We start from the raw sequence: 13,847 nt of genomic DNA on the forward strand, positions 1-13,847 counted from the left end.
GAAACCATTGTGCCTCTGTGGGCCCTTAAATGTCATTGTGTGTCAAATGAGAAAAGGCTGGCCTTTATTTACACATGTTTTTTAAAAGGAACAGCTCATTTGATTGCACAGATATTTGATTAACAACTATACTGTACGTTTGCCGTTGTGTGTGTGTGTGTGTGTGTGTGTGTGTGTGTGTGTGTGTGTGTGTGTGTGTGTGTGTGTGTGTGTGTGTGTGTGTGTGTGTGTGTGTGTGTGTGTGTGTGTGTGTGTGTGTGTGTGTGTTTTCTGCCACATTTATTATATTGAAGACTACTTAATGCATACCTTTAAACTGTATAATGTGAAATAAATATATAAAACATTTTCTTTAATGTATCCTTTTTTGAGATGCTAATGTTACTGTCCCCACAACAACAAAAATATGTGAATACATGTAATTTGTTCCTTGAAACATTTAATTGAAATACTGTAGAATTCCATTCATTCCTATGAAGGACTGCTCCTACTGGGGATTGTCAATATGGCCGACTGGTGGCTTCAACACTTCTCAAAGTTTATGTACACCATTGGGTAAGACTGCCGGCCTTAAAGGTCCCCCATCTGTGTGCAGTTCTTGTCTACCTATGTAGTTGGGGCGTCCTTGGTGGAGAGTGTTGAGTCAGAGGACATCCAAATGAAGCTGAACAAACAAAAAACATGTCTGACGTTACCAATAATCCTACAAATCTAAGTGATGCTCATAGCATGGCTTCACCTCCAATATATTATTTATGTGTCTTGTATTTCAGTTTGAATATCTCTTCAAGATCATACCCCAAGTGGAGTGAAGTAGAACTTGTCATCAGGATTTAACATCAGGTTAGTGCCCTCTGCAATTCAGAATTGTATTTGCATCATATTTAAAAATGATTCAGTGAAAGCCTTTTCTCCCTTTGATTATATTTAGGGGGAGTTCTTATATAAAGTTATGTTGTAGCATTTTTATATTATTTGTCCAATAATGTGATCACAACACAATTGTAACAGTTGATGCATTTAAGCCATGATGTCCTACTAACAGTTAGTTTACCTCAAAAGTCCTATTTAAACACTTTGAAAGTGTGAACTGAACATGTAGGGCTCCCTTGAGTTTGAGTGCAGACAGTATTTCAGCCATTTCAAGTGGCCCTTCATTTCACTTAGACTTTGATGAGGTTGATTAGTAAATGTTTCGTTCCCTGCCCTGTTTTCTCAACACACAGCTTTCCTTGTGCTGCTTTTCTGTAGACCATTACATAAAAGCCCTGAGAACGGGATGAAACCCTGACTGAAGCCAACAGTTAATTAACATGTTCATTGAAGCAATGAACTTGGGTGCGCTTGGTAACTAAGAAGTAGTCCCAGTCTGATCATAATGACTTTGATTTTGTCTGATTTCAAAGGATACATGTAAAAAAATAAAAAATAAAAAATGGCAACTCATTGCGTCACTCTCATGTTTCCACTTGCAGCTCTAAGCATACATAATTGGTTGCAGTGGAACACCACATTATTTCGTCGTACATGCTTAATCAGCACGAGCCAATGCAACACAATTTCAAGTTGTTTTTATATTTTCCTTTCCCTAATATGTAGGCCTAAATCAAATTACAACTCTGACGTATAAAAACACATTTTACTTGGACTTAAATCCCTTTTTTTTACCCTCAAACAAAACCAGATTGATGTACTTGTATTTGGTGTTCAAACAGTCTGTTGAAAAGTAAGACAGATTCTTGATACTTACAGTTCCTTCTGTTAACCGGGCTTCCTCCATCTTTTTATTTTATTCCCTCTGAACTGACAGTAATGACAAACCATCAAACGTGAAAAAAACAGTGTTTTGCATCTATTCCGATTGGTGCAGTTGGAAAAAGGGAGATGAAGAAATGAGAGAAAGCCACAAAAGACTGGAGATGCATCTCTCATGACATCATCCACTATGGGCCACTCAACTTATTTTGAATGTCCGCATTAAACCACTAGATGGCAGCCTTGCCTCAGCTATGGGCTCATTGGAGTTTTTCAGTCTTCGTTTATACAGAGCTATTTACAGCAGACATTGTCTATCATATGTTTAAACACATCATACTGTATGTGTTTAAACATAAATTGATTAATTTACATCTTTACCATAAAGAAATGTAGCACATTACAGCACATTACTCAGTGTAAGAAGGTATAGCTTACTGTGTCACAGGGTTCATTCAATATGCTGAGCTGCAGGTGGATGGGATCCACTGTGAGTGATGCTGGTCACTGTTCCTCAAAGCCCCTTAAGCCATGGAGGGATGTATTTTTCACACACATACAGAGGACACACACACCATGAGCCGAGGCCTTAATTCGGTGGGGAAATTTCCCCCAGTAAACCTCAGCCTCATCGGCATTCAGAAAGAAAATGTGTTTTGTTGCTTAGGAACAGTTTGCCTTGCGTCTCTGCAGGTGGTCTCCTTGTGAATATCATTATGTGCCCCTCAATTCGGGAGGATGACACATTTTTCTTTTCTGCCAATATTTCTTGTCTGCTCCAGTCAATCTCAGGAGGCCTGGAAAATGCTTTCATTGATTAAAGAGGGAGCTAGGCAGTCAAAGTCTGTGAGAGACATGTCACCTACCTGTATATTAATGTCTAATTTATCGACATTATATTTCTGGGGGGACAGCTTCAAGCTTATAGTCAATATTGTTATGTTTGCTTTATGGGGACAACTGAAAAGACAGTGTCATTTAAGTGCCAAAACATCCCAAGTCATGTCCTCAGAGCATGTGCAGATCAGCTGGCTTGAGTGTTTACAAACATGTTCATTCTCACTATATCCCAGTCTGTTGCCCACCATTGTTGCCCACCATTGTTCCTGTACCCAAGAACGCGAAGATATCTCAACTAAATGACCATCTCCCAGTTTCACTTCTGTCTCATGAAGGGCTTTGAGAGACTAGTTATGGACCACATCACCTCCACCTTACCTGACACCCTAGACCCACTTCAATTTGCATGTCGCCCCAACAGATCCACGGGCGACACAATCGCCATTGCACTGCACACTGTCCTATCCCACTTGGACAAGAGAAATATCTATGTAAGAATCCTGTTCATCGACAACAGCTCAGCCTTCGAACCCAATGTGCCCTCCAAGCTCATCACTAAGTTCAGGGCCCTGGGTCTGAACCCCTCCCTGTGCAACTAGATCCTGGAATTCCCACAAGGGCAGACCCCAAGTGGTGAAGGTAGGCAACAACACCACCGCCGATCCTCAACACAGGGGCCCACAGGGGTGCATGCACAGCCCACTCCTGTACTCCTTGTTCACCCATGATTGTATGGCCATGCACGTCTCAAAGTCAATCATCAAGTTTGCTGACGACACAACAGTGGTAGGCCTGATTACAAACAACCAGTGGCAATTTTAGCATGTAAATCGTGGTGGGGCAAACCCAAAAAAAGTTTTTTAGATGCATGCCAGCAAAGTCACTAAACAATACATTAATTACACTATAACCGTGACAAACGGCGCTCACAAACTGTTAGGGCCTACATAAATCTGTCCCAACAGCAGAGCTTTCTTTTCAGCACCATGGAGTGAATCCTTACCACCACTACACCTGGCTATCAGAGAAGCCTTGTCTGGCAGCAAAACAGTTCATTCAGCCTCATTTACTGCCGCTCTGGATAAGAGCGTCTGCTAAATGACTTAAATGTAATGTAATGTTTTAAAAAGACATAGCTGATATGGCTGACTTGCTTAAACAAATGTGGTTTCTACTGGCATTTGAGATGTACAAACTATGGCATAAGAGAACAATGAGTGGACAAGAGGCCATCCATCATTTTGATTAAGACATCAATGAGCGAGCTAAGATGGACGTAGTCAATATAACTATTTGTTCAGCACTTTTGAAATGTACAGTGACAGAATTCAAAACATGGGCCGTTCTTACAGTATTCTCCCTGTACACCAAGTCAGAACTTTATGATAAATAAAGGGGGCATATAAAGCAGACAATGAAAGCTCTTACAATATTCAATGATGACATTTCTCTAAGACAGTCCATAGGCTACATATGCACCACCAAGTCAGAAGAGTAGGCTAAGTTCTGAGGAGGAAAGGAACCAAATTATTAGGGTGAGGCACGTGGGCTACTAACAGCTTACTACACAACATACACTTAGTGTTACTTTCTTAGCTACAGTAACATATCTCCCTGGCATATTACATAATTTATGCAGCAGCATACAATACATTTTTGGACTCACCTTGTTGTGATGTTCTCACTTGAACAGAAAGGTGTCGCGGCGGTCATTCTTGTGGACAATTTTTGTCATCAAACTTTGTCATCAAAGTCTGGCATTCTTTGGTGCTTTGAAGACAATTGAGGACTCGGAAAAAAAACAAGGTTGAATCATGACATCAGTGATCTTCAGGTCGGAGAACTAGAAAGATTCCACTGTTCCTGACTTGGAATTCCGAGTTGGATGACCGTTCAAAATGTTTTTTCCACAGCCAGAGATTGTTTTTTTTCCTCCTGGTTCACAGTTGTTTTTGACACAGCAGAAATCATGCTGAATTGACAGCATGGCCAATGTATTCAACCTTTTTGGGCCCATGGTGTTGCATGTGAATGTTTATCCTTTTAAATGTAGAAAAAAGACCCTTAAACCCAGACTTGGACCACACACCATCTCCACTAAATAGCAGGCTTGTGATTGCTTTGAAACGCTTGCAGTTAGCCACTGATTCCTTCCAAACCACTCATTGTTGAATTTGCGACCACAGAATACACTGAGCCAGGCTGAAATACCTGCATTTTGGAGCTGCCTTACTCAAGAAAGCAAAAAAGAGACCATGTTGGAACCATACACCCTCTCCACCATACACCCTCTCCACCATACACCCTCTACACCATACACCCTCTACACCATACACCCTCTACACCATACACCCTCTCCACCATACACCCTCTCCACCATACACCCTCTCCACCATACACCCTCTACACCATACACCCTCTACACCATACACCCTCTCCACCATACACCCTCTCCACCATACACCCTCTACACCACTACTAACTAATTTTTTTTATTACATTGTTTACCAACTGATATGTGACACGTATAAATTCAAAAATAACATGCGAAACAGGCAACCAAAATATATATTTTTAAATGTTGCTAAGCAGGTGGGGCTCAAAACAGGTGGGGCTCTGCCTCACCTGCAATGAATGACTGGTCACCACTGCCAACAACAATGAAACAACCTACAGGGAGGAGGTGAGGGCCCTGGCAGAGTGGTGCCAGGAAAATAACCTCTCCCTCAACGTCAACAAAATGAAGGAGTTTATTATGGACTTCAGGAGACAGCATAGAGAACACGCCCCATCCACATCTTAGATCCTTGTTTTTGACCTTGTGGGAAATATATCGCCCTTGCCATTGAGCAGGGAGTTGACCCTGGTTGCTTCTGTGGGTCGCTCTGGATGGGAATCTGTTAGATGACTAATGTGATGTAGATGTTGAGTGGCTTCACTGCAAGTAGATTGTATGTTTTAAATTTTTAATAAAAAAATCTGAGAAACAGCTTCTATCTCCAGGCCATCAGACTGTAAACAGTCACCACCAGCCTTAGTCACTGACTTAGCCAGCTACCACCCGCCCGGTACTCTACCCTGTACCTTAGAAACTGCTGCCCTATGGTAGTACAAAGTGTTTTCCACTAGTGCCGACTATAAGCTATACAGCCAATTACAGAGTCATTTTTAGCCGGGTACTTTTTCCAATTAAATTAAAAAGGCTATATTTATAGAACAGGCACCCGTCAGTCACAAAGTGAGTGATGACAGGATAACACTGCTGGTTTAACAGTCTGCTGTCTGTCCCGCGTCTCGGTTGTGTGTGCTGTGGTTGCAGTCACATTTCTACACAGAGATCATGAATTTGCACGTGCCATAAAATGAGTGAATTAGCATGTCCCATATGATGCGGTAACGAGTGGAAATCCACTTAGCCTGCTTTTCTTCTGGTATATTCATTTATTTTCTTTCACGTTCAAGGTGCGCCAGTAAACTTTTCAGCACATTCTTGCATTCCAGTTCTACATTTAGCTGCTCTGTTATAGTCTACCATTGAAAACCATCGAAGACCACATTCATAAATTCACACAGCACACGTGAGCTATCCAGAGCTCAAAGAACTGGCCATCAGTCTACTCACTGAGCTTATTTATTTTAGAGAAGGTAATTTACAAAAGTAAACGTTCAGTAGTGGACATACCACCAATATGCTGGCTACTATTGATAGTCTGCAAAAACAAAGCTACAAAAACACACCTAGTATTCGTCTTGGCTCGCCGTACTGTAGTCATGTCCATATCTTTTGGAACATTTCTCTTAAATAGGTGGTGGGCCATAGAAGGCTCTCTGCTTTAGTTTTCAAGATGATCGATCTCTGTATTGGGGGGAGCTGGTTTATACATATTGCGTATATTTATTTATTATGAATACAGTTTGTTTTCTCAAACTTTTATGTTCACGAGCTGGACAGGCACTAAACTGTACTAAACTGTAAACCAATCAAAGCTTGTGTACTATCCATGGTACTATCTCTGCTGATCACATCTGTTAATCGCATTATTCGTATCTAAGGTAGTAGACAGCTGGTGACATCTAGAGCAAGATCTCCGTCCGACAAACTGCGATTAGGTAAAGTATTTTATTTTTTTTGTAATCCATCAATTAAGTTATAGAAACGTGATGCCATCAGTACTAGCTGTAAAATGACTCCCAATTTAGAACACAGAAACTTTTTTTGCGGGGGGGCTTTAATTTTGCAGATCGATTAGTCAAATAGCCATTACACAGCCTGGAGGTGTTTTGGGTCATTGTCCTGTTGAAAAACAAATGATAGTAACACTAAGCGCAAACCAGATGAGATGGCGTATCACTGCAGAATGCTGTGGGAGCCATGCTGGTTAAGTGTGCCTTGAATTCTAAGCAAATCACAGACAGTGTCACCAGATAAGCACCCCCACACCGTCACACCTCCTCCTCCATGCTTCATAGTGGGAACCACACATGCAGAAATCATCCTTTCACCTACTCTGCTTCTCAGAAAGACACAGTGGTTGGAACCAAAAATCTCACATTTGGACTCATCAGAACAAAGGACAGATTTCCACCGGTCTAATGTCCATTGCTTGTGTTTCTTGGGCCAAGCACTTCTCTTCTTGCGTGCTGACCAGACCGCACGCGCACATGAGTCCGTGTGTGCCATCCCGTGCAAGTTGATTTCGTCCACCCACACCAGATGTGCTCAGGACACGCAGGTTGAAATATTTAAAAAACTCTGTACCATATTAATTTGGGGACCGGTCGAAAAGCATTAAACATTTATGGCAATTTAGCTAGTTAGCTTGCTTGCTGTTGCTAGCTCATTTGTCCTTGGATATAAACATTGGGTTGTTATTTTACCTGAAATGCACAAAGTCCTCTCCTCCGACAATTCATCCACAGATATAACGGTAAACCGAATTAGTTTCTAGTCATATCTTCTCCTTTCTTCAGGCTTCTTCTTCTTATTTTGGACTTTATATGGCGGTTGGCAACCAAATTCAGGTGCATTACCACTACAAACTGGAGTGTGGACCTCAGTTCATCTTTCAATCACCCACGTGGATATATGCTCCTAAAAACCAAGGAGATGGGAGAAGCCGGACTTGCAGTGCGTTGAGCGTCACAAATAGAACCACATCTATTTTAGCGACTGGCCATGGAGACGCTCGCTGACATGCACAGGCTGTGTGGGTGCAATGACTGAATAACATATATGTGTACATTTATTTTGCAACATGAGCAGTGTGTTCAGCATAATATTGGTGTTCTTTAGTAGTGGTTTCTTCACAGCAATTTGACCGTGAATGCCTGATTCACACTCTTCTGAACAGTTGAAGTTGATATGTGTCTGCTACTTGAACTCTGTGAAGTATTTATTTGAGATGCAATTTCGGAGGCTGGTAACTCTAATGAACTTATCCTCTGCAGCAGAGGTAACTATGGGTCTTCCTTTCATGTGGTGGTCCTCATGGGAGGCAGTTTCATCATAGCGCTTGATGGTTTTTGCGACTGCACTTGAAGAAACTTTCAAAGTTCTTGAAATTTTCCAGATTGACTGACCTTCATGTCTTAAAGTAACGATGGACTGTTGTTTCTCTTTGCTTATTTGAGCTGATCTTGCCATAATATACACTTGGTCTTTTACCAAATAGGGCTATCTTCTGTATACCAACCCTACCTTGTCACAACACAACTGATTGGCTCAAACTCATTAAGAAGGAAAGAAATTCCACAGATGAACTTTTAACAAGGCACACTTGTTAATTAAAATGCATTCCAAGTGACGACCTCATGAAGCTGGTTGAGAGAATGCCAAGAGTGTGCAGTGCTGTCATCAAGCAAAGAGTGGCTATTTTGATTTGTTTAACACTTTATTTGGTTACTGTATGATTCCACATGTGTTATTTCATAGTTTTGATTTCTTCACTATTATTCTACAATGTAGAAAATAGTAAAAAATTAAAGAAAAACCCTGCAATGAGTAGGTGTGTCCAAACTTTTGACTCAGCGGGGATTGAACAGCTGGGCTCTGCATTCCTCTCACTCTGGGCTCTGGTCCACCAGCTAAAAGGGGCAATGTCCTATCTTCAAATCTTCTCAAAATGATATACTTTAGAAACAAGAAATGAATGCAATTAATACAATGCAATTCTGAAGAATAGAGTAATGACTTGCATTACTAGATTATATTCCACAGCTTTTTATGCATATCATAATTACAAAATGTAGCCTTTTTAATAGCTGAATATAGAGAGAAATCATGCCAACCTAGAGGCCCTGCATGAACCCAATGCATTTAAGAACTACACCATCTCGGCCAGTAGACATTTTGGCGAAGTGGTAGCCTATAGTCTATTTACTTTGCTTTGATTGACTAAGAGCAAGCTTGACTAATTTATAAAAATGTATAAAAGGTGTCAAACTGACTGAATACAGTCACTGTGTACATAGTCATTAAACGCTGGTCGCTTTAATAATGTTTACATGAGGTTTTACCCACTTTAGATGTATATACTGTATTCTAGTCATGGCTCATTCTAAATAACTACACACACTTTCTATTCATATACACACCATTATATTTGTATATATTTATATTCCTGTCTCTGACATTGCTTGTTCTGATATTTCTTAATTTTTCTCTATTATGTGTATTTTATTGAATTGTATTTTCTTTGCTAGGTATTACTGCACTGAGGAAGAAACACGCATTACACTGAACCTGCGATAACATCTGCAAATCTGTGAAGGCGACCAATAAACTTTGATTTGAACACAGCTATACTGTTTCACATTGTTTTTATTCTTAGCTTTGTCTGTTGTCATTTTGTCTTTTAGGTGAGTTTATAAATGAGCCTCCCTCTCCAAAGAATTGACACCTGAACAGTTACAGCATTTCCTACCCTCAAATGCACACTCACTCACAATCCTGTGAAAACATGCTTGACTTTACATTTTCCTCAGGTGCTACAGTATATTTATCCACTTAAATGTCATGGAAAAATGTAGATTTCCACATAAATAGACATATCCAAAAGTAACTGCAATTCATATATAATTACATGATTCTGACATGCAAAAACATGGTATATTTGGAAAGAAGACATCTAAGCGATTATGATGAAATGAAGGAGTTACATAGTTCAGAATATACAAGATCAAGCACACACAAAATAACCAGTTTTTATTTTTTTATTTTGTAAGTCACCTTTCATTGATTAGCTATAAATAAATTATTGATGACTAGAGCTGGAAACACATCAGATGGCTTTCACAACATGGGAACAATATCAGAAATAAATGGGATAAGTGGACCTAACTAGAAATGGGCAGATGTTTTAGTAAGTGGTGTCAGGTGTGGTCATGGGACGTTTCCAAGTGTCCCTAAAACTCTCCAAAGTGGCATATGTCTGTAAATTAGATAATTCCAGTGCGATTACATATTTTAAATTCCTAAATGCTAGTTGTTCAGTATAAAAACACAATTTCTACCATATCAACCTCACTCCAACATTGTGGTGGTGTTATGGGGTATCCAGGGTACATTCAAGTGTCCTTTCAAACTCTCCAAAGTGTCCAAATGGGATAATTGCACTGTATTTGCACACTAGATGTGCCTAAAAGTTATAGTTCACTATAAAAAATATATTTCTACAACTCCAACCTCTCTCAAACATTGTGGTGGTGTCGGGGGACATACAGGGGATATGGATGCCTGCAGCGCGTAAGCAGGCAACATCATATTCTTCATGCGCAAAGATATAGTCATTCGGTGGAATTGTGATGTTGCCATTAATTCATTAATCCTCAGATAACATTGGCAATATACTAGATTTGTTCCTACCAACATAAGGAGTCATCTGATACCCCCCATGTAGCTATACCTCAAACACAGTCCAAATTGAAGCTTACCTTGTAACACGTTTGATGTTTGGTGAAAACGTTGTGTAAAATAAGCATTTTGACTTTCGGGGCTGGTGATCAATAACGGTAAGTCACGGGCAGACAAATAAGATATCCTCATGATCTGAGGAGTCCCGTCTATCGGTGTGTATCAACATATTCTGTGTTTATTTAGTTTATACTTCACAACACTAACCGGAATGTAGGTAGCAGCCATCTTGAAATGAGGTCATCGGCTCAGCCTGCCCTTATAGATATGTATGCCCATATATGGTAGTAAGTCATACCAAAGATTTGAAGGCACAGATCAATAGCCAAGATACGGAGTTTCCCACAGACACTCTGCTTTTGCAGATAGGGGACACAGGTTTCATATATCTAGTAGGGTCCCCAAATATAGGGACTTTGCATTTAAGAGGATTTATTAAATCCCAGGTGTGCAAACTCCCACCTTACATGATCAACACACACACAGACACACAGACACACACACAGACACACATAGCTCTGCTGCTCCAAACATCCTCCTCTGGCAAATCCAAAAAGCTGCTTTCTTTCATTAGTGTGTGAGGAGAGGAGTGCAGAGCCCAGAGTGAGAGGAGAGCAGAGGCCAGAGTGAGAGGAGATCAGAGCCCAAAGAGAGAGGAGATCAGAGCCCAAAGAGAGAGAAGATCAGAGCCCAGAGAGGAGATCAGAGGCCAAAGAGAGAGGAGATCAGAGGCCAAAGAGAGAGGAGATCAGAGCCCAAAGTGAAAGGAGATCAGAGCCCAAAGAGAGAGGAGATCAGAGCCCAAAGAGAGAGGAGATCAGAGCCCAAAATGAAAGGCGATCAGAGCCCAAAGTGAGAGGAGATCGGAACCCAGAGTGAGAGGAGATCAGAACCCGGAGTAAGAGGTGATCAGAGCCCAGAGTGAGAGGAGAGGGGAGCAGAGTCCAGAGTGAGGGGAGAACAGTGTACAGAGTGAGAGATTCCTCCTTCCTTCTCCCTCTGAAGTTAGTTTTTGCTTCGGAATGGCAGGGCAGATTCATTAATATGCCACAGATAAGTACCAAGGAAAATATTTGGAGGAAGAGGAGGAGAAAGAGAGGGAAGGGGGTGGTGCGGCTGGGCCATGCCAGCTTTCGGAAGCAGATGACAGGCGCTGAGGGAAGGAGGGGGTGCAGACAGGCAGGGCGGGGAGAGATGGGGCCCAGAGAGCGCCCAGAGGACGCAGCGAGAGGCGGAACGGCCCCCACCGCGCCCTAGCCTGACGACGGATCGACGGAGGGATTGTGTTGACAGGGGGAAGGAGGAGAGGAGAAGAAAAGGAGAGACAGCCATACTTACAGCAGGGAAGCTGGGAACAGGAGCCTCCAAGAGCCACGCTGCAACAGCAGGCTTTGTCGAACTGTGTGTGTGTGGAGGGTGTGTGTTGGTGTGTGTGCGCTGCTCTCCCTTCCCTATTGGAAAGTTAGGGGTCTTTCTCTGTGATGAATGGCAGTGGAGGGTGTCTTCATTAGAGCATTGTTCAGTAGTAATGTATGCTACTGTTCTGTATAATTGCTTACCGATAATGTCAGTGTAGGATCAATGATCAAACTCCCTCTGACCTCTTCTCCACGTCAGAACAGAAGATTCCCCTGCGCTGCAACTTTTCTACTCTGATGAGTCTAAATGTGTTCAGCATCTGTTATGCTAACAATGTTTAATCACATACTAAAAGTTGCTTTAGTAAAACATGTTTTCTGACCTTTTTGCTCACCTACACAAGTAGTTTACTATTCTGTTGTTCTGGTTTAATTGGTCTGAATCAACAACAAAATAGATTGAATGAATAAAGTACTAATGGTGCTGACCTTCTTGCGCTGTGCCTCACTGCTTTTCCCACATGTGATAAAGTGTGTAGCCATAGAGGAGCCAGCAGAGCCCTGCTCCTCTCCCACTGTCAGTGCATCTGCTCCCTGTCTCTCCTCATCTCCCTACCATCATGTTTCATACGGTTGGTTCCAGGGTTGTCGAGGCAGCGGCAGGATGGGGTCTGGGACCGGCTGGATGTGGCCTGTGTTGGGGCTGGGGGCTGGACCTGGCTACAGTTGACCTGGCTCAGATAGGGTCTGGCTGGGGTTTGGGGGTTGGGAGGCAGCCATGGCCATGGTTGTGGAGGTGCTGCTGGTAGTGGAGTTGGAGACGGAGGCCTTTGTTAAAACATCAGGTGGAGCGTGGGGGTTTGGGCACAGTGGAGGCCTGCCCATGCTGCTCTTTCAATCTGCCTCTATTACACACACAGTCACACACACACCCCTGCCCTGTACAGAAAGGAGGGAGGAAGGAGCAAGGGGGTGTGAGAGGCCCAAAGGGAAAAGGACAGGGGGTAGGGGGCGTTTGGGTGGGCATCCAGACAGCATGAAATCCAATTCACAGCCAAGGACGACGAGGGGCAGATCATCCCGTTAAATACTCTCATCTACTCTCATCTGTCAATCAGGTGATCTTTGATAAATATACATTTACAGGACAGGAGAGCAATACACTCTTTCCCAAATTACATCTGTTCCCTATGAATTGCAATACTTTTGACCAGGGCCCATAATGAATAGAACTAGCCGAGAAAAATGTGCTTTTGGACAGTTATTTATTTGGTATTTTTTTAACAAAAGGTGCAATGCAACAGATGACTTCTTCACATATTTCTGCTCCACAAAGTTGTGTGACTGTTATATCCATCAGAATCACATGAAACGTCAATCCTTGTATGATTAAATGGGAACATGGTGTACTGTAAGTGCCGTAAGTATTATGTATTAGCCTGTGCATTAACAGAGCGCTAATGCAGCTCTCATTATCATGATGCTTATGTCAGAGCCCAGTTATGCCTTCCATATCCGCAATTCTGCTATTCCTTTTCACTGCCGAGACACTTTTTATAAAGTGTGTCAAATATATAGTAGGATTTTGCAGCAAATACACAGCAATACGGATAGATTATGTCATACATTCAGGTGTCGTTGCAACGCAGTTCTGCTGGTTTTGAAATCATAGAACAAGAATAATAAATACCAGTGGTGGAAAAAGTACCCAATCGTCATAGAAACCTTAATAGAAAGTTACTGAAGTAAAAATGAAAGTCACCCAGTAAAATACTACTGGAGTAAAAGTCTAAAAGTATTCGGTTCTAAATACACACGAGTACCAAATGTAAATGTTATTAATAAAATATACTTATTAAGTATCAAAAAGTAAAAATTATTTAAAATGTCTTATATTAAGCAAAGCAGACGGCATTTCTTGTTTTAAAAATGAAAGGATAACCAGGGGCACACTACAACACTCAGACATAATTTACAAAATA

At 41.6% G+C, this 13,847-nt stretch overlaps 1 long non-coding RNA gene across 1 annotated transcript; it reads right to left on the bottom strand.

Annotated features, from left to right (window-relative positions):
* Nucleotides 1–435: 435 nt before the first annotated feature.
* Nucleotides 436–1,857, bottom strand: LOC135526926 (uncharacterized). The gene is made up of 3 exons (XR_010453366.1): nt 1,751–1,857; nt 799–854; nt 436–664 (listed from the first exon to the last, which is right to left on the bottom strand). It is a non-coding gene; the product is annotated as an uncharacterized LOC135526926 (long non-coding RNA).
* Nucleotides 1,858–13,847: the final 11,990 nt, after the last annotated feature.

Source organism: Oncorhynchus masou, chromosome 32 (genome assembly GCF_036934945.1).
Source record: "Oncorhynchus masou masou isolate Uvic2021 chromosome 32, UVic_Omas_1.1, whole genome shotgun sequence".
NCBI classification, from domain to species: domain Eukaryota; kingdom Metazoa; phylum Chordata; class Actinopteri; order Salmoniformes; family Salmonidae; genus Oncorhynchus; species Oncorhynchus masou.